The following is a 19,820-nucleotide window of genomic DNA, read 5'->3' as shown; positions in this document are numbered from 1 at the left end:
GCCTGCAATTGCAGGAAATTCTGCATTAGATTCAAAGTCTATAGAGTTTGTGAGATACACGTGAGAGCATATGGAGGCTTCTCTCTACCCCTTAAAGTCACTTATCAGAGATTGAGTTAATATATCTACATGTGTCTGACGTTTTCCAATACCCGACGCTCATACACGAGACTGATCATCTGGTAGAAATATAGGAATGCTCTCCAGAAAATGGAAGAAAACTAAAAAAGACACACTTCTACTAGTTTATACTACAATAAACCTGTCACCTACTCTAAGTAGAGACACCCAATTTGGGGGCTGAGTCAGTATATAGCCTATGTGTTAGGAACCAACAACAGCGTTGTTCTTCTTCTAATAATCATGAGGCCCGATTTATATTTATGATGTTTTATAGTAAAAACTAAACCAGGAACTGTATCTGCCACCTAACATCTCTATATTAACAAAATTAGTAAGCATAAGAACCCACAAATATTTTACAGCATTTGCCACCCAAAGAGATGTGGACGAGAGCATGTGTGGCATTAATCTAAAATCTTTACAGCCTTTTTCCAACAATGAAGTGTTCAATTGCTTCCGTAGTGTTGTTAGGTGTGTTTTACTGGCTTGGTTTGGGTGCAGTCCTTCCCTAAGAAGGCAAGGTCAATGCTAATTGGTACTTATTGATCATCTCCCCCCCCCCCCCCTCCAATCATGTTGCAGCATTTCTTTCCCATCAGAAAAGGTGTCTTCCAGGATAACTATGTTACACTGTATATGGGCCACACGTGGTGATCCAACAGCCTATTAAGTCACTTTATATTGGCGTTTCCACTTTTGTTAGCTGCAGTATTAATCATCCAATATCCTCTGATTCTACTGAATCATGGCGGTCTCAGGGATGGGACCCAGCAAGTCTGGTTAGTAAGAGTGGGTGGTTCATATAAAAATTAAAAAATAATAATACTCAAATTCTTCTGTCAAGTTTCCTGCTGGACTACTAGAGGTATATCTACTTATATATTATGTTTATTCATAATAAATATATGAATAATAAAGTGGTAAAAATGTTAATTAGGCTACTAACAATGATGAGATGAAGTTTGGGAGCCAAATATTGTCCAATTCTGCTAGATGTGTCAGACTTCTCACATACTGTAGCTTAGAAAAACAGACTTGGAGGGATTAATGTAAAAAGTGACACAAAAAGAAAAGAAAATGGACATTTTCAGACAAGTTTAAAAAGACACGAGTTCAGTAAATTTACAGCAAGATCACAGATGGCAAAACTAGTGGAGCAGCTTGCAGGCACCATACCAGATAACCAGCATGATGTTTATGCTTCTTTGTAAACAACAAAATGTCCATCTTTCTGCTCTAATGTTTTAGATAACTGAGGTTGTCCAGTGAACGCAGATCCCAGATTTCAAGGGAAAACCTTAGGTTTTGAAGATTTGTCAAATACAGGATTTGCCTTTTGTTCAGTACCACTTCCGTTGTTATCGCTGGTTTGTGATCTTTCAATTTCCTTTCTTATCTTGTATACAGTAATTTATAACATATCTTCATTTAACATTCAATAGAATTGTGCTATGTTCATGTCCAGTGATCAGGTCATGTTGGGTTGGTATGGTAGTATCCCATGTCTGTATAGAATGCATCATCATAGAACAGTATTATGATGATCTCCAGTGGCCAAGCAATGTTAGGTAGTTGTAGTGACCTATAAATGTAATCCATGAAGAATGTCCCAGGGTCTTGTCATATTGTGTTTAATACTCTATGGGGCATATTCAATTCTTTTTTTCCCGCGCCGCGGAAAAACTATTACCGTTAATACAGTAATAGTTAGCTGGATTTCAGCTCGCGGCTCAGGGAGCTGAAATTCAGCAAGTAAATTACCGTATTAACTGTTTTTCCGCGCACGATTACCGTAATAACGGTAATTGTGCGCGGACCGCGAGATTCTCGGCGTTTCCGCCGAGAATTGAATATGCCCCTATGTCTTTATCATCATCAACATGGATCTTTAAAGGGATACGGCTGACAGGTGCATATACCCTTTTATCCAGGTCAGACTCACATTTGCAAGAAACCACCCATACTCTACTTGATCAACGTCATAGTTACCTACTTTTTGGACCTCCAATCTAGGAGTCCCTGCAGAGAAGGTGAAAGGGACAAGTGCAGGGGGTCGAATAACACAATTCATCATTGCATTGAGTCATAAAGGCCCCATACCACCCACCTCAGAAGACATTGAAGTGTGTCCAGGATGGTTCCCTATTCTGCTGGTAGTCTGGGAGGACTTCTCAAAATTGGCAAGTCTCCCAGAGGCAAGTATGGTCTACACTTACCTGTCCCTTCCCTCCCCCATTGCACAAGTTTCAGACGTGTACATGTCTACATACGCATATATGCATGCTATTTTGTGAGCATAAGCAGCACCATGTAAACGCTAAACAAACGAACGTAGGTCTGACTCTGCATTAGCCCCCCAGCGTAACATGCTACAGAAGCAGCGAAAGTCAACAACAGAACAGTTATTTAGCTGCATTCTCATATTTTAGTCTAAAGGTTTTCTATGCACAGTGTCTATAGTTGCTCCTGTTGAACAGTGTGACAAGTAGTGACTATCAATAGTACATACTATTACTATACTATCTTGAAGGACTGTCAAGTATAAATCAATCATATCATCACCAGCTATTTATATATCACCATTATTTCCGCAATGCTGTACAGAGAACTAACTCACATCAGTCCCTGCCCCATTGGAGCTTACAATCTATATTCCCTAACATACACACACACACACAGACCAGCGTCAATTTGATAGCAGCCAATTAACCTACTAGTATGTTTTTAGAGTGCGAAGGGAAACCCACAACACAGGGAGAACATACAAGCTCCACACAGATACGACCATGGTCAGGAATTGAGCTCATAACCCCAGTGCTGTGAGGGAGAACGCTAACCACTAAGCCAATCTGCTGCCCACAAATTGTGACGCCATTTGTACTAATTAACAGAATATCTGCAGTATCAGTTTCTTATTCTAGCTACAAACAATGGATGGACACCCACCGCATAGCAAAATGATCCAATGGAGGGGTTATCAGTGTAAAATTTTCGGACTCTACATTCAAATATGGCACAGCTTTGTGCACTGCGTAAAGAACACATCTCTAATGGAAATCACAGTATATATACACTGTAATTAACGTCTTACTTGCCGTCCCACAGAGAGGAACATAAATTGGACAAATGCTTAACAGTTCCTCAAGCTGAATTAATTACCAAAAGTCAATTTAAAACAGGGTTGACAGCTTTTCAAATTTGAGCCGGAAAGCCATACAGCCAAATGACTCATGGAAAATACAGACATATGCGTGTAAAATATATTTCTGCCAAGGATTTATGGACTCCTAATCAATTTCTGGTCATGAAATAAGAGAACAGAGGGGGAAACCAATACAAAAAAATTTTGAATTAAAAAAAAAAAAAAAAAAAAGGAATGCCTTGCTGAGTTTGGTGAAAACTGTGTCACAAGTGACAAATTGCTATTCCCAAAATAAAACACTTAAGACTGCAAAAAGAATGAACTGGCCAAAATCTTAAATCAAAACATGATTGTACTGAGACATTGCTTAGAACACCATGTGGGTCCGATTCATTAAGGCACGTAAAAAGAACGTAATGAATGTTTTGGTTTTTTTTGTGTTTTTTTTACGCACGTGAAACGGGTATACGCACGTCTGTATTCAACAAGAAGTGGATGTGAAGATACGTGTGGTGATGAATATGGGTGTATGTCTGCTCTGCCCTACTAGAAAAGACACTGCAAACCTCCAATACATATACTAAGCTCAGAAAAGAACGCACAGAAAAAAAATGTTCACTTGTTAATAAAAGTCATTAATGACAAAACAATAAAAATTATTTTTTGCCTCCATGAAAAACCATTTATTAGTATGTAAGTAGTGTCTGCTGCACATAAACAATTTTTTTTACAGTTTCTCCTGAATGCAAATACGTTGTAACATACATACTCAGTCGTCATTAATAGTAATCAGCACTTTGACTAGATGTGTAGCTGGAGCAAGAGATACCACTGAAAAACAAATATCTTAGCGATGCCCAGAACTTGAGTCGGACGCTGCTGCGTGCACTCGGGCTTGCCAGCCCTTTACTGTACAATGACTATGGGCAAGTGCCCATTCCCCACACTATTCCCTCCCTGAAATTGTAGGCTGTAGTAAGTGTCTTTTGCACTAAAATATGAATTGGAAGTTTCTGCGTTCTGTGGCGTACGGTCTGGTTCTGGGCGTGCTCAGAGTAATTATGCGCCAAAAAATAAATAAATCACCAATTACACTTCTTAATGAATCAGGCATCATATGTTTTACGGATCTTTTTTATATGAATAATGCAGTACATTGCCCCATAATATGTTTAGAGACTGCAAAGTGTTAGTTAATTTTTCATAACGATCAGGAGCACAGTTTTATTGCAGTTTAGGTGCCATATTCCTGTTTGAATTGGTAAAGCTACCATTATGATAACTCACATTAATATCAGTAAATAAAAAATCCAAATACAAATGTATTATTTCCTGAGATGCATACAAACAGCTACAGCCAATCACAGAGTTGATCAGGTAAGAATAGATGCAGTGTGTGTTTCTAAGCATAGTTGTAATACGAGATGAAGCAGCCAATTTGTTTTTGGCATACTTAATATTATGGGGTAAATTTATTACACACTTTAAAAAGGAAGGTGGAGGTGTTGCCCATAGCAACCAATCCAATTCTAGTTATTTTCTAGAACGAACCAGATAAAAGATAGCTGTAATCTGATTGGCTGCTATGGGCAACACCTCCACTTTTCCTATTTAGATGGTTAGGTAAATCTACCTCCATACTTCCCACTCTCAATTTTAAACCACCTATAGCAGTGATGGCTAACCTGTGACACTCCAAGTGTTGTGAAACTACAAGTCCCAGCATGCTCTGCCAGCTATCAGCTAGTTAACTTCTGGCAAAGCATGCTGGGACTTGTAGTTTCACAACACCTGGAGTGTCACAGGTTAGCCATCACTGACCTATAGCATACACGCCATTACAAAACACTTAAAAAAAAATATGCCCTGGAAGTCTTATATCAGTTCAGACATGTTAACCACTACTTTACACTTTATTTTTAATGTTTACATTGATTTCCGCAGTAACTCACTTAAATGTCTATCTCTATAGAGAATAAAGTCTCAAAACAACTACATTAAGATTCATCCACAAAGCAAAACCTTGGATATTAATCACAACATATCTACTTAACAATACTTTAATCTTTCAGCTAGAAATTCTCACTGATCAGTGACCAAGATACTTTTGCTAGTTGAATATAAAAACATACTTGCCAACTTATGGCAAGTATGATCCGGGAGCTGCCAGGGGCGGGGCTCCAAAAATCGCGACATTTTGGCCCTGCACCCGTGACGTAATGACGCATACGCGTCCTTTTTTTCAGCTGGGGGCGGGGCCAAATGCCACAATTCCTGGTGAATTGGGGCATTTTGCATTTAATTCTGCCAACTTCACTAGGAAGTGGGCAGATGTGGGAGACAGTCATACTCTCCCGGGAGTCCGGGAGACCCACCCAGAATTCAGAAGTCAACGCCCTTTTATTGTCTAGTTCAGAGATGGGCAACAGGCGGCCCCCCTGAGCCTCCACAAATGGCCCCCAGCTCCTTCCTACTTGATTGTCAGATTTGTTTTGCCTCCTGATAGGTGTCCCTTTCTTTGATAAAATGCATTGTTTTTAAGTATTACTGAGATTAAGGGTGCACCCCTTTGAAGGTTAGAGGGCCCCAATAAGGCCCATGAAGTGTGTCAGGTTGCTCTTTTACTAATACAGTTGGTCCATAGCAACTCCCCTTCATAGCATCTTCCCAAATTCCTTTCCTCTGCAGTGGTAAAAATCTTCCCTCCAGTCACTATGAATGTCCTTTTGAAATGGATATCAAAAGTGCTCATTCGACAAATCTTTATAACTACTACTTAGATTATCTCCAAGGAGCCTTTTTCCAATGTAAACAAACTCAATTTGAGCAACAGTCCCTCAGATCCCACCCTTTTCCTATTTATTCCTTATAGGGTCTGTGTACTCACACCTTGTCACACATGGCATACATTGCCACCAAGAGGAATTTCGGGCCCCAGTACAGCAACTTCTTGTGGCCCTTTCAATAGCTGCAGAAAAAAGTGTGGCCCCACCAGGTTGGTGGCTTTTCCCACAACAGAGGCAGGCGCAGGCCCACCAGTACTTTGTACCTGCTCCCCCCTCAGCACCCCTGATGGTATGTTGCCCTGCACTATGTTACTGAGAAGGTGAACTTGGTTTACGCAACCTTTAAATAGTGATCTATTTATCACTATGAAGAAAGCTTTGTCAATACTCACTGATGCTGGAGAGATCTTTAATGCAACTAGTTTTGCGTCTGTTCAGCAGTCCAGGGAGCATGAACAAAGTGTTCTCATAGTAATAAAAAAAAACAAAAAACTATTTAGAAGTGCAGGTAATGCACGGCTAGTGGATATATAGCCCATGAGTACAAGCCCAATATGGCATATGCAAATAATGAAAACTACTTGTAGAATGCCCTTATTAATGAATGCACTATTTAGAGAATCATTTTAGTGTATTTGGCATTTTCACATATGGCCATTGAATAAGCAAACTTCATAAAATCTTCTTACAAGTTAGCATGCACTAGGAAAGGGAGGGGAAATTGATGTATGCCATTATAAGATACAGATATTCTAATTTTGTGAAGTGGATTTGTAGATTCATGAAAGCAGCAAATAAATAGCTACCACATTACAAACCAGTTTATTGCTTCAGCTGTTTTCATGGAGCACTAGTTAACTATACTAGTTACCATCATTACTTTGTATCAGAAACAAGGGTTGCTCCAGCTAGTGTAAACATATAATCCACTTACATAAAATGTATCCATACATCTCCAGTTCTAATTTACAAATATTTGTAGCTTGCCACAAAATAGTAGACAAAAACATTTAATTGAAACTTTTTTCGAGAAGTATCCACATTACAAAAACTAGAATGAGAAATACCAAGAAATCAAAAGAACAGATCAACTGAAAGACAAAAAGGCTTTTTGCCGACATATATTGTAGCAGGGAGTTAGTGTAAGAAGATCTGACTGCAACCCTGAGCAACAGGTAATAGGTGTCTTCACTGACAACTGCACAAACACAGCAACCGGGTAAATGAAGGCGACTTCTCTGTTCCCATGTGTATGTAAATAAAGTTTTTAGTTAACATATTAATTAGTAATTGATGCCTGAGGAAAAAATAAATGAAATGGATAAAGAATGTAAAATAAGGCTGTTAGTGTGCTCTTCTTCATCAGACTGTATCTACTCTAAGACATAGGCAGTGGAATAGGGTGGGAAACCAGCACCAAAGCTGCATCTGCTTTGACCAATAGTGTGCAATTAATACTATTTTATATGCAAGTAAAAAGTATTCTCTATTTAATGGTATACATGATGCATTTGTTACATACATTTATGCAAGATAAAGGTTTCCTTAATAATTTTAAAGGAGTGCATAAAATGACTATCCAACAAATATCAGTGCAGTTAGTTTATATGCAAGAACAAAGATTAAAAATAAAAACAAAAACTGGACAGATCTCTGAAACTTTAGTCATACCTGCTGACTTTTTGATGTTCCCCACCGGGAGTTCCTGGATGGGAGGTGGGGTGTATGTGGATGAAGGAGGGCGGGGCTTGGCGAATTGTATCATTTGGCCCTGCCCCCATGATGTAATGACTCAAAGGCATCATTTTACATGTCACAAGGAAGTGGGCAGATGCGGGAGGATGCCCCACTCTCCCATGAATCTGGAACACCTATCTGGAATTCAGGAGTTCAAATAATGTTGTATAACTTTGTAACAGTGACACTGATGGCCAGAGCCAATGGCTGTGTTAGAAACTAACACAACGCTTTTTGATTTTAAAGTGTTGCAGAACAAGCAAGGTAAAGCTCTCTTGAACTGTGGGGGTTTGTTCCCCTTCCTACCAGATATAAAGCCTTCATGCCTTCACAGTTCTGGAGGGAGAGGGAATGTTGGGAAAAAACTACATTTTAGTAGGAGTTATCATTTAAATTGACTGTTTTAATGGCCCATCCAGCCAATATCTTGGACCTTGGCACCTCCAAAGAAAACATCCAACTAAAGCTCACTTAGTACAGCAAAAAAAAAAAAAAAGAATAAATGAAGAAGAAGCGCAAGTTACTGAAAAGTGACAAATAATGTATAAAATTAGACTATGATCGTGCACAAGATGATGTAGAAAGACACCCACTTATAAAATATACAGGCACACATTACTGTATACATTATAAAGCATTTTATTGAGTAAAAGTAAAGAACTCTGCTTATAGATGACTCATTAAAAAGTTAGTGCCAGCCAATACTTATCTATTGAATAATGGACGCTAGCAAGATTAAAAATTTGGCTGTTAACAATAAGTAATGTCTGCTTACACATCACTCTCTTTCACATTCCAGTGCCTGTACATGCAACCAGTAACCTGCACTTACTAAACACTGCATCTGTAACAGCTATGTTAGCAATAGTTGACAAATACAATGTAGATTATAGAAATACATTATTATTGTTTATTTATATACCAATTATACAGCACTGAACAGAGAATACTAAATTAATGCAATATTTCATTTTTCCAGTCAATAAAAAAAAAAAAAGCTATCACAGTAAACAATAAGGCATTTTCCCCAGTTTCATAGGAAAATTTCACAATAAAACTAAAATGTACCCATATTTATTGTCCTGTATTTGTCTCTAAGACGCGAGTTACATATAGCAACGGTTTTGCCCCACATACAACCCTTGCTTTTGTTAAAAGTAGGAGTTGTCACATCGCTTGAACTGCAGATGTAAGATGAATACAACAGTGGCACCCAGATGTAAAGACATGTAGATGTTAAAAATATATACATCAGATAAATGGGCAAGAGGCGCCATTAGACTCTAAATGGGAAACCCATAGTCCCCATTATCAATTCACTCATATAGGCGTTGGATTACAGAGGACGCCAACTATTCCATAGAATAAATAAAATCCAGACAAGGCAATGCCGTGAGATATGAAAACTATTTTTCTTGCATTCAAATTGCAGATAGAAAGAGCCACAATAGGTCAATCCATAGAATGAGTAAACTGCTTGCCATGGCATGTAAGCCTTATTGCCAAGTAAATCACAAGACCAAAAGCGTTGATAAGAAAATTTGAGGTTACATTTATTAATTTTGCTTGGGGTGTGATATCAGCAAAAGAAATATTAAGGAGAGTTTTCTTAATAGACTTCCATATAAACAACCAGTTAGGAGGGATGGCGGTAGGGCTGAACTAGAATTCCCCCACTCATATACAGTTTAAACAGATGCTCCCCAGTTAAAATTAGTTGCGAGTACAATCAAACCTGGAAATCAGGTCAGCAATAGGTGGATACCGACAGCACAAGGATTTAGATAATTGTGCATTTTGACAATATTCAGGATCCCCACAAAAATAAATGAACAAAGCCATTTTCACAACAATATATATTCAATGTTATGGAATCTGTATACAGATTTAGGTACATCAATTATTACAAACTATGCATTTTTCCTGTACAACAATGTTTATAAAGCTATTTTACAGCCTTGTGGCCAAATGTATGTCAAGTAAAATAAAATACAGTTGTATCGATTGATACTGCAAAATTTTCACTTATGTTAATTATATTGTAAGAGTGACCAAGGTAGGTGTGTAGGTTTCTACACAGCACAGTAAACACAATGTTTGTACCAAGGAGTTACTATAAAGACAGACACGTAAAAGACAGACACGTAAAAGCACAAACTGCAGAAAAAATTGCAATAAATAAATATTTGAATGTCAAAATGGGAACTCAAAACTAAACAAATACAACAACATTATAAATGTTTAGCTTTTTAATACCAAATTTAATCATTTGGCTTTTTAAAGGTTAGTCAAAAATAATAATAGTACACAACTTAAAGTAGGGTAACAATATATGGGTGATAATGAGTCAGTGGGAAATATGACTAGCATACTTACCAGGTATGGTGGTGGCCATGTGAAAAATATTTTTAAAAAGTCTGAAAGGGTAAACAGCAAATAGACCCCCATATACTAAATCATGATTTTATGAATAATCATTCTGTAAACAAGTACATTTTATAAACAATGCATAAAATTATCTCCCCGGGAGCCAATACTGATGAAGCATGCTAAAAATAGTTTGGGTATAAGGACCTATCCCTTCCCACCCAATGTATGAATAACAATAGGTGCTACTGCAAAGGTGCCATCCCAGCATTACTCATGCTACCCACCAGAGAGAGAGAGAAACTGCACATTCCATGCTGTAAAAATAGGACATATGTACTGCAACAGTCAGGTTGGCAAAAATATTGTCAGGTTCTAAAATAAATGCATATACTAACTAACCTAAAATGCCACTAGGTGTTTATCAAATGGAAGACATTGATAGAGACTGATTACATATGAGCTCATGCATTATGAGGCCAATGCATGCTATGCCAGGGTGGGCTCTGATGCAGCTGATGAGCACGGGAAAAGGACAAACGTAAATAACGACAATGATTAGCCTGACAGAATGCTAATTAGTGACAATGTGGCCTGGGCATGAGTGTACCCATGGCACCAGTGCAAGTGGGATGCTGTCAGGTGTCGTTCTTGCAGATGTTAGGCTGTGAGGGGGGCGTCAGGGCTGTGATTTCATGAGATGAAAGAAGGCAGATAGGGGTCCAAATGGAAGGTAGAAACATAAATGGTGTATATGGGTTGTGTTTCTTATGTGTCTGCACAGGAAAAGGGGATTCTAGTGCCTGGGGGCCAGGGAAGCCCAGCTCCTGTTGCTGCTACCAGTGCTGTCACTCACCTCTGCCCGTGATCCTCTCCGCACCTCCTCCTCCGCTTCTCTGCCGCTGTTTTCCTATCAGGCAACTACTCAATACCAGCAGCAAGAAGAAGAAAAGGACAAACCACACCCCCTCGTCCTGGACACTCCCCGACTCCGCCCTCTAGTGACGCCCCTCTGCGCCAACACCTGCCTACTCTTCCTGCAAAGCGGCGTCTCCTCTGCGCTCTGGCTCTGAGCGACTCTAGCGCTAAACCAATGAAAAGAAGAGATCGAAAACAGCTTTGTAACTGACCGCAGAGAAAGCCAATAGAAAACCGTGACAGGCACACATTGCAGGGGGCGGGAAGTACTGCAGGCGTGGAATGCGGAGGGATGGGATCGGTAGGGAAATATTTAGGGGCGGGGAATCGCGTGTCTCCTAGACAACCGGCAGTGGAGGCGTCGCGGAATGGTCATGGTTGACAGGCAGGGTCGTGGCCAGCATATAACCCGCCCACTCACTGTACAGAGTAACTATATTGGTATCATTGGAGTTGGTGCAAGAGGTGGTTTATCGCACTAATAATATTCAACAATGTGTACAATCCTTTCCTAATGTAGTTGGTGCCTCTATTCCTACCAGGTGTGAGGATGCATCGGTCTATAGAGCTCTCATTGGGTTACAAATCATCTGTCAGAAATATATTTTGTGACCAAGTGAAACCATGGTGTGACAATATTTTTTCTAAAACGTATCAATCAGTACTGTACGTTCCCTAAAAGGATTATTGTTGTTGAAATAACTCTCTCTCTCTCTCTTTCGGGCACATTTATCAATCATTGGCTAAACCGAGAAATAGTTATCAATCCTTATCGCATGGATAAGGATTGAACTATTTCTCAAATTTATGAAAAACGGATCTGTGATAAAAAAAATCATACCCCCCTCTTCGGAACGCGATGTCTCAGGATCTCCTACTGGTCATCTTCGTTCCTTTTCATACATTAATTGCGCATGTGCAGTTCGAAGAAATGCACATGCGCACAGACATCCCCGCTCTGTTTGCAGAGAGAGCGGTGAGTGACAGGGAGGGTTCATGTGATCCCTCCACATATGCGCTGTCCAGCTCTGCTCTTCAGAGCAGAGCTGACAGCATTAGATTTTTTAATTTATGATAATGTACGCCAGCTTCAAGACAAGTTTCCGAAAAAAAAGTTTAGATTGCGGGCAGGAGCAGTCACCATACTGTTGAATGGTGACTGCTCCCAAAAACGAAGAGGAGTGCAAAGCAGCAGATATCCACGATATCTGCTGTGATGCACCTTTAATAAATTTGCGGAGGACACGGAGGGACCTTAATTTGCCGGTAAGAGTACTATCGTGCTTTCTTAAATATGCCCTTTAGAGTGCTGCCCATTTTTCTTGATGGTTCATCCTGATATTCCTCCTGTTATAACATGTATACATTTGGAAATGTATCTTATTTCTCTTATAGGTAGCGCTCACCAATGAAAGAGCTTCAGCTTTTCTCACTTGTTTTCTGCAACCGTAAATTATCAGTTGTCTGCCATTTGTGGTCATAAAAAGGTAAAATTCTAGGCATGTGCTGTAACTAATTCAGTACAAATGACCCAGTAAAAATTGCTGAATTTGGCATTGTTTTGCTACTACGTCAACATCAGCAGAAATACTGAAAAATACACCCTTTTGGCAGTTGTTGAGGACTGACATTTGAGAAATCAGAATCTACTGCACACAGGAGAAGTCATGACGAGATTACACAGACTATTGACAACTTGTTGAAAGATGGGGTGTTCAGAGATGCAAGTCGCCCCTATTATTTACCCCTCTACCAGTGCAGAAACCATACAGAACATATTGACTCACTATCAATTATAGGTTGCTAAACAAAGTAGCACCCCCTCTGGCAGTAGCAGTTCCTGACATGATAACTAAGAAAATACAAGACATGTCAAAAGAATGACATGCAGTAATCGATTTGGCTAATTAATTTTTCTCTATCCGAATAGCACCAAAGAGTGAAGCTCAGTTTGCATTTGCCTGGGAAGGAAGACAATACACCTTACAGGTAGTCTCCCAAGGCTATAAACACAGTGCAAAATCTGTCACGGCCTGGTATACAGAGATTTAGAAATGGTCAGTCCAGAGATCAACTGCAGTGTTTACCAGTACATTGATGAGCTCATGCTGTCAGGAAATACAGCAGAGCAAGTCGCAGAGGATCTACAGACACTGATCAAGCACATGAAGAGCTCAGCCTAGTCTGTAAAGTTTCTGGGGATGATCTGGAGAGGACCAAAGAGAACAATACCTGAGCCAGTCTGAGAAGCAATATCACAGTAGAGATGCTCAGGCTGGGTTTCCTGAGAATCACACCCGAACTTAGCAGATCCGAATACCGAGCCAGCTCAGTACTTTCGCTCGCCCTCGGAATTGAAAACGAGGTAAAACGTCATTGTTACGTAGTCGGATCTCACGAGTTTTGGATTCTATAAGTACCACCCTCCACGGTGATCCAGCGTTGTATCACAGAGGGACACAGAAGGGGTAGCACGGTTTTTGGCAGACTCTAGTGCAGTTGGGCAGCGTCATATGTAGAAAAGAAAAAGAAGGGGTAGCAGTGTTCTTCAAAGTCTCCAGTGACATTCAGGAGAGCTCCATTGCTCCATGGTTAATTGTCAGTGCTGAAATAGAAATAATAGGACTGGCAGTCTTGTTCTTCTAAATCTGCAGTTACATTTTACTGTGCCATAGCTCACTCAGAAACAGAAGAGGTGGCAGGGTTCAGTGCTGAAACAGAATTTGTAATAATAGGGTTGTCAGTGTTCTTAGAAGTCTCCAGTGACATCCTACTGTGCCATAGCTCATACAGAAACAGGATGGGTGTCATTGTTCTTGTCACACTCCAGTCTCAGTCATGATGATACTAATTCCTCTACCTCATGTGCTAAAGCCTATGTTCAAGTGCATAGTTGTTTTTAAGTCAGGGAAACAAAAATTTATATAAAAAGCTTGTACCTTTTTAAAGAAAAAAACACCTCTCTAATAAAGGTGAAAGTTTACTGTAGAAAAACATAAAATTGCCAACATGCCATTCTACCCAAAATATTACCAAGCATAACAGCATCAGCTAGCTCCCTTCTCTCAGCTAGATCTCAGCACCCGCAATCTACACTGTCATCATAGCAAAAAGGGATTTGAGGTCCACGCTCCCTAAAATGTGAGTGTGCAGAAACAGCTGCCTTAGGGAACAAAGAGAAAAGGGTAAGTTCCGCTCCTTAAAGTTGGATTATAAATAGTAGGGGTCCCCTTGGCGCATTGATTATGTAAGGATAATAAGGTTCAAGTAGAAAAATAACCAATTTTATTACTGGTATATCAAAACATAAATCATAAAAGGATATATGAACATAGGTTGCAACCTAAAGTGATACTGATAGGGATTAGCATCAATGTGTAGAATATCTCAACACATTATACAGAGATAATTAGTGACCCTTTTAGGCACACATAGAAAGGTTCGCTTGCCACATCTCACTCAAATATTACATAAAACAGAGAGCGATGATATTGGTAAAATAAAGCAAGCAACCAGTAACCAAGTCAGATCCCGGAATTGCAGTTCCTCTTTGGATCAGTCGGTTTCAGTCCCATAAAAATGAAAGTCCAACGGTACAGACAAGTTCCACGTGGAGTGGGAGTAAGTGCCGGAGGTATTCCTCCACCCTTAGACGGAACCAGAAACCAGTTTGAGTCCTGCGGTTCAAGCGCTAAGGTGAGTAAGACTTACCCTGTTTAAGGGTTAAATTGATGTCCTCTCTTCCGGGCTGCTTCTCGTCCGAATAACCACGGTACGAATTGGTGTAGTGCAATAGATGGGTGATTAGCCGCGGCCGCGACTCCGTCCAGTTGTGCATTCGTATGCGGTAAAAGGTGAAATCACTGGTCCTTTGTAAGCTCCGATCTGGAGCATGTAGCAGAGCAGAGATGCAAAACTTATCCAACACGTTTTGCCGATGGCTTCCTCAGGGATATTGATGATAGGTTAGTGAATGGACGAGTTTAAAAAGGGCACTCCTGGTTAGTCATTGGTTCCAATCGTCATTGGTTCCACGATTGGTCTGGTGGTCGGTAGGTTTTTATTGGACAAGCCGTGATTAATGCATCCTACAGCTGATTTTACTCGTTGCATAGTTATTCAGCAGTAGGCATCAGTATCGCCCACCCATTCAACAATAAAATAATGACAACAGATCCTTAGGTTCATATGAATGATCACATCAAAAGGCATATATAGAAACCCAAAGAAAGGGGAATGCGGCAGAGTGTAACTGTAGACATCTAGTGTCATATATTTGGTACTGTGAATTAAACCACCTTTAGAATTCCTCAAGCTCCAAAGAAGCGATATTGTTAAATAGTGGAGATGGTGAAAAATCAAAGGGCCCTTATATTCCCCTTGCTTCAGATATATGACACTAGGGGGTAAATGTATCAATCTCCGGATTTGTCAACTCGCGGGAGTTCGGCAAGATGACAGCTTAAATTTAAAGCGGCGCTGCCTTGTAAAGGGAAACTTCCCCTTTACAAGGTAGCGCCGCTTTAAATTTAAGCTGTCATCTTGCCGAACTCCCGCGAGTTGACAAAACCGGAGATTGATACATTTACCCCTAAATGTCTACAATTACACTCTGGAATCCACCATCACACAAGTCTGTGTACTTTGATGTAATTGCCGCTAATGGCCTTCCTCATAGAATTTGTAGTTAATTTTATGAAAGAGCTGTTGGGCAATTCTTGTAGACCAGAATAAAATCTCAAAATGTTGTGCAGACTCATCTGCATCACCACTGGGTGTCTTGGGAAAGCTAAGTTCTCCTAGCAGCAATTTCCAGAGAAACTGAAGCAGGAGTGTCCTGTACCACTTGCGCTGTCAACTTGCAGACCAGGAGCTCATTGCATCTGCCTGTGACAGATCACATGATCGCAGGGGGAATGATTCCTCCACCCCTGCGATCGCATCCTGGTGCCTGGCTGTCACGGTGAGAGCCAGGCTGAAGACAGAGTAGCGGAGACCAGCGACGGGCCCCCAGGTAAGTATATGTTGCGCTGTTGTACCGGGCCCGGTACAACAGTACCCCCCTTACCCTCCTGATGGTGGCCCTGCACGAGCGACTAGGCTGCTCACGGGTGGTGAGGAAGTTGTATTAAACATCCAAATCATATTATGCCTCAGACACATTAGTCAGAAAGTGGCCATTCACAGCCTTCTTATTATGGTTGATTTATTCACAAACAAAAACCCCCAGCAGTTTTGAATTATATTACTTGGTATACTTACATTTAATAATATTCCAACAAGTTCAACATGTATTACACTCAGTTAAATAGTACTATATGTTGCCTTTAAAGGGTACATTTTTCTTTAATTGTCAATTCTCCATAATCCTATTAGATACACTAACCACTGAACATTTGTTAGCAATTCATTTCTTGCAACTGGAAAAACAGGCTGCATGAATTAGGTAGTAACTGTAGCTTCCCTGCACAGAGATGGCCCTTAATTCAAGTTCAAAGGTAACATCTATAGAAATGTGTGGAATGTTAATTCAAATTCAAACTAATGTTAAAAGAAAAACATATCTAAAGAGCCACCAGTGTGGGAGGAATTTCTACAACACTGGAAATATATTGTAAAAGTTCTACAACAGATATTTGAAATGGAGTATACAAAGGAAAGATATACAACTGTGCCCACCCTTTCAGGCCTCCATAAATACAAAACATAGTGCATAAAATCATAGTCTAGGGCTAAATTTGAAACTTATTTTTTTTTGCCTTATCTAATAAGCCAGGTAAAAGCAGATCCTTCTCATTGCTATAAGTGCTCAGATGCAGACTTCGCTCTAAAGACACAATTGATGACCCAAAGAAAGAAAGAAAACTGATTTCATTGTTGAACCTTTCCCGACATATCTTGTTTCACCCAAGCCTGCTGCCTCATTAACCAACTGATTGTTGTGGCCCTGTGTTCAGTACCTTGTGGGTTTTTTTGCCAATTTATTTCCTGATGCATGCATGTGTGCATGCATGTGTATCACACATCTCCCCAGTTTAGTTCCGTGCTGTTTATTGTGTTCATTGGTTTCCCTTAGTTACCACTATCTGCTGTTCAGCCTGGCATTCCTCTATCATCGGCTGCCATCTTGCCAAGTGGTCTGTGCATGCGCTACCCCGGGAACCTTTAAAACCTCTGCTCCACAGTGATTGGATCATCTTCAGCCAGTTGTCTTTATAAGGGCCCAGTTGGAAGATGGTCCTGTCAACCTTCTGCTGCCATCGGAGATGTGCACAGTCGTTTTTAAGGTAAGTATGTTAATATACCTGTCGTTTTTTCATTCAATCGTTTTTTCCTTGTAGGTGTCCTGTGTGTCAATGTTATCGTAATCGGGTAAGCGATTATCACCGATCATTACCAGTCTCTCAGACAGAGGTTAAGCCCATGGTTTCTGTCAGCTGTTCCACATCCCTGTGGTTGCCTACTCCCCAAAAATTTGACGGTGAACCCAGAGATTGTTGGGGATTCCTGAGTCAATGCTAAATCCAATTCGAACTTTTCCACAGACCACTCTAAAGTCGCTTATATTATATCTCTTTTGTCAGGACAAGTTCTTGCGTGGGCTTTGCCCCTTTGGGAGAGGAATGATTCCCTTCTGCAAGATGTTGCTCCCTTCACGTCTGCATTTAGAAAAATTGATGAACCAGGCCATGTCTCTTCGGCCGCCTCTAGTCTTCTCAGACTGCGTCAGGGTTCCAAAACCCTCACCCAATACGTGATCCAATTCAGAACTCTGTCATTGGAACTTCAATGGAACAATGAGGCCTCGCTGAACGAATTAAAGATGTATTGGCGCCCCAAGAGTTACCCTCTACACTTGACGCTCTTATCTCATTATGTCACAAGGTGGATATCCATTGTCAGTAAAGAGCATCTGAAAGAGAATCTGCACAACGGCTGTCCCCTGTCTCCAAGTACCTCTAACGAGCCAATGCAATTGGGTGGTGCCAAGCTGTCCCCAAAGGAGAGACAGTGAAGAATATCTAAAAAATTATGTATTCACTGTGGTGAACCCAGGCATCTTCTTGCTTCCTGTTCCAAATGGCAGGGAAATGCCAAACCCTAACTTGTGATCGGGGAGTTAGGTTAGGGGTGTTTAAATCCTCTCCAAGTATCAGTTCCTCCTCTATTTGTGCCATTTCTGTAATTCTCCATGGACCATCTGGTTCCAAACTTTTATCGGCATTACTAGATTCTGGGGCAGCTGGGAACTTTATTTTCTTCTTGGTAGTCAAATCCTTATCTCTGCCCACCTGTCCATTAGCTACACCTGTGGTCCTTACCGCTATTGATGGAAGCCTGATTCCCAAAGGGAAGATTCTATGCCAGAAGGAAACTTTGTCTCTGCAGATTGGAGCATTATATTTCAAGAAAATTTATTTTCATGTATTGGCGCACACCACCAGTCCCATCATTTTAGGCCTTCCATGGTTATATTCGCATTCTCCTCAAATCGATTGGACCTCTTCTCAGATATTGTCCTAGGGCCCTATCTGCCATTCTAACTGCCTGCTACAAGTGAAACCTCTACTCAGTGTGATGCCTCTCTCCGTGAGTGCCAAAACTTTGCTTCCATTCCAGTATCAATCATTTCCAGATGTATTTGATAAATGAAAATCTGAATTACTACCACCTCATCGCATTTGGGACTGTGCTATTGAGATTCTTCCTGGCAAAATACATAAAATATTTATATATATATATATATATATATATAAATAAATACATATATATATAGGACTGGTTTGGGAACTTAAAGTGGGCGGGAAGAAAACAGAACTCTGTGGGCAGGAACAGTGGAAATCTGCTTGATGAGCCGGGTTATGGATGTAGAGTGATGGTGGGCTCCATCCATTAGGTCCATTAACTGGGGCTTCCAAGCAAGTTGCCAGCAGAATCACTGGTAACTTCCAAGCAAATTACCAGTGATTCTGCTGGCAACCAGGAGTGCTCCTGAGTGGTTCAGGTGAAAGGCTGCAGCTCAGCTCAGCTCGGTCTGGATATCTGGTCACATAGTCAAGCACCACTAGCCTATATTGGTGCCCATGAGCGGATATCTCCAGCGGCCCCACAAGGTCCATGACTATCCGTTGTCACTCACCAGACTGTGAGTGCTTCTTCCCGTGTGTTTAGGAACCGTGGCCGTCCATCATCCTGAGGGTCTGCGCATGCAGTTTCATCGTGACTGTTAGCTGATTCCTATCCGCTGCTCCGTGCACTACAGTCTTCAGACCACTTCAACTCTCCTGTGTGTCATCGTGACTGTTGCTGATTCCTATCCGCTGCCTCCGTGCACTACAGTCTTCAGACCACTTCAACTCTGCTGTGTTTCATCGTGACTGTTGCTGATTCCTATCCGCTGCCTCCGTGCACTACAGTCCTCAGACCACTTCAACTCTCCTGTGTTTCATCGTGACTGTTTGGCTGATTCCTATCTGCTGCCTCCGTGCGCTACAGTCTTCAGCTCATCTCAACTCTCCCGTGTTTCCTCGAGACTGCTACAACTGATTCCTATCCGCTGCTCTCCGTGCTCAACAGTTCCAGCTCAGCTCTACTCTCCCGTGTTTCATCGTGGCTGCACCTGCTGGTTGCTATCCGCTACCTCCGTGTACCTGCAGAGTCCTGCTGGCTGCTACTCCTCAGTTCTACTCGTGTCTGCAGCAGCTGATCCGCTCTCCGTGCTTCTCAGTGTTCCTGCTGGTCTCTAC

The 19,820-nt window shown here is 40.9% G+C and overlaps 1 protein-coding gene across 6 annotated transcripts in view; it reads right to left on the bottom strand.

Moving 5' to 3' along the window:
• Positions 1–11,095, bottom strand: part of CDKL5 (cyclin dependent kinase like 5) — a 324,391-nt gene extending 313,296 nt beyond the window's left edge. For 5 of the 6 annotated variants that reach the window (XM_075196518.1, XM_075196523.1, XM_075196521.1 and 2 more), the window contains exon 1: positions 11,012–11,095. The gene's annotated coding sequence lies outside the window, so the exon portion shown is untranslated. The remainder of the gene's footprint in view (positions 1–11,011) is intronic. The other variant, XM_075196520.1, reaches the window with a different exon arrangement.
• Positions 11,096–19,820: the final 8,725 nt, after the last annotated feature.

Source organism: Mixophyes fleayi, chromosome 2 (assembly GCF_038048845.1).
Source record: "Mixophyes fleayi isolate aMixFle1 chromosome 2, aMixFle1.hap1, whole genome shotgun sequence".
Classification (NCBI taxonomy): domain Eukaryota; kingdom Metazoa; phylum Chordata; class Amphibia; order Anura; family Limnodynastidae; genus Mixophyes; species Mixophyes fleayi.
This window is presented reverse-complemented; position numbering and strand designations above follow the sequence as displayed.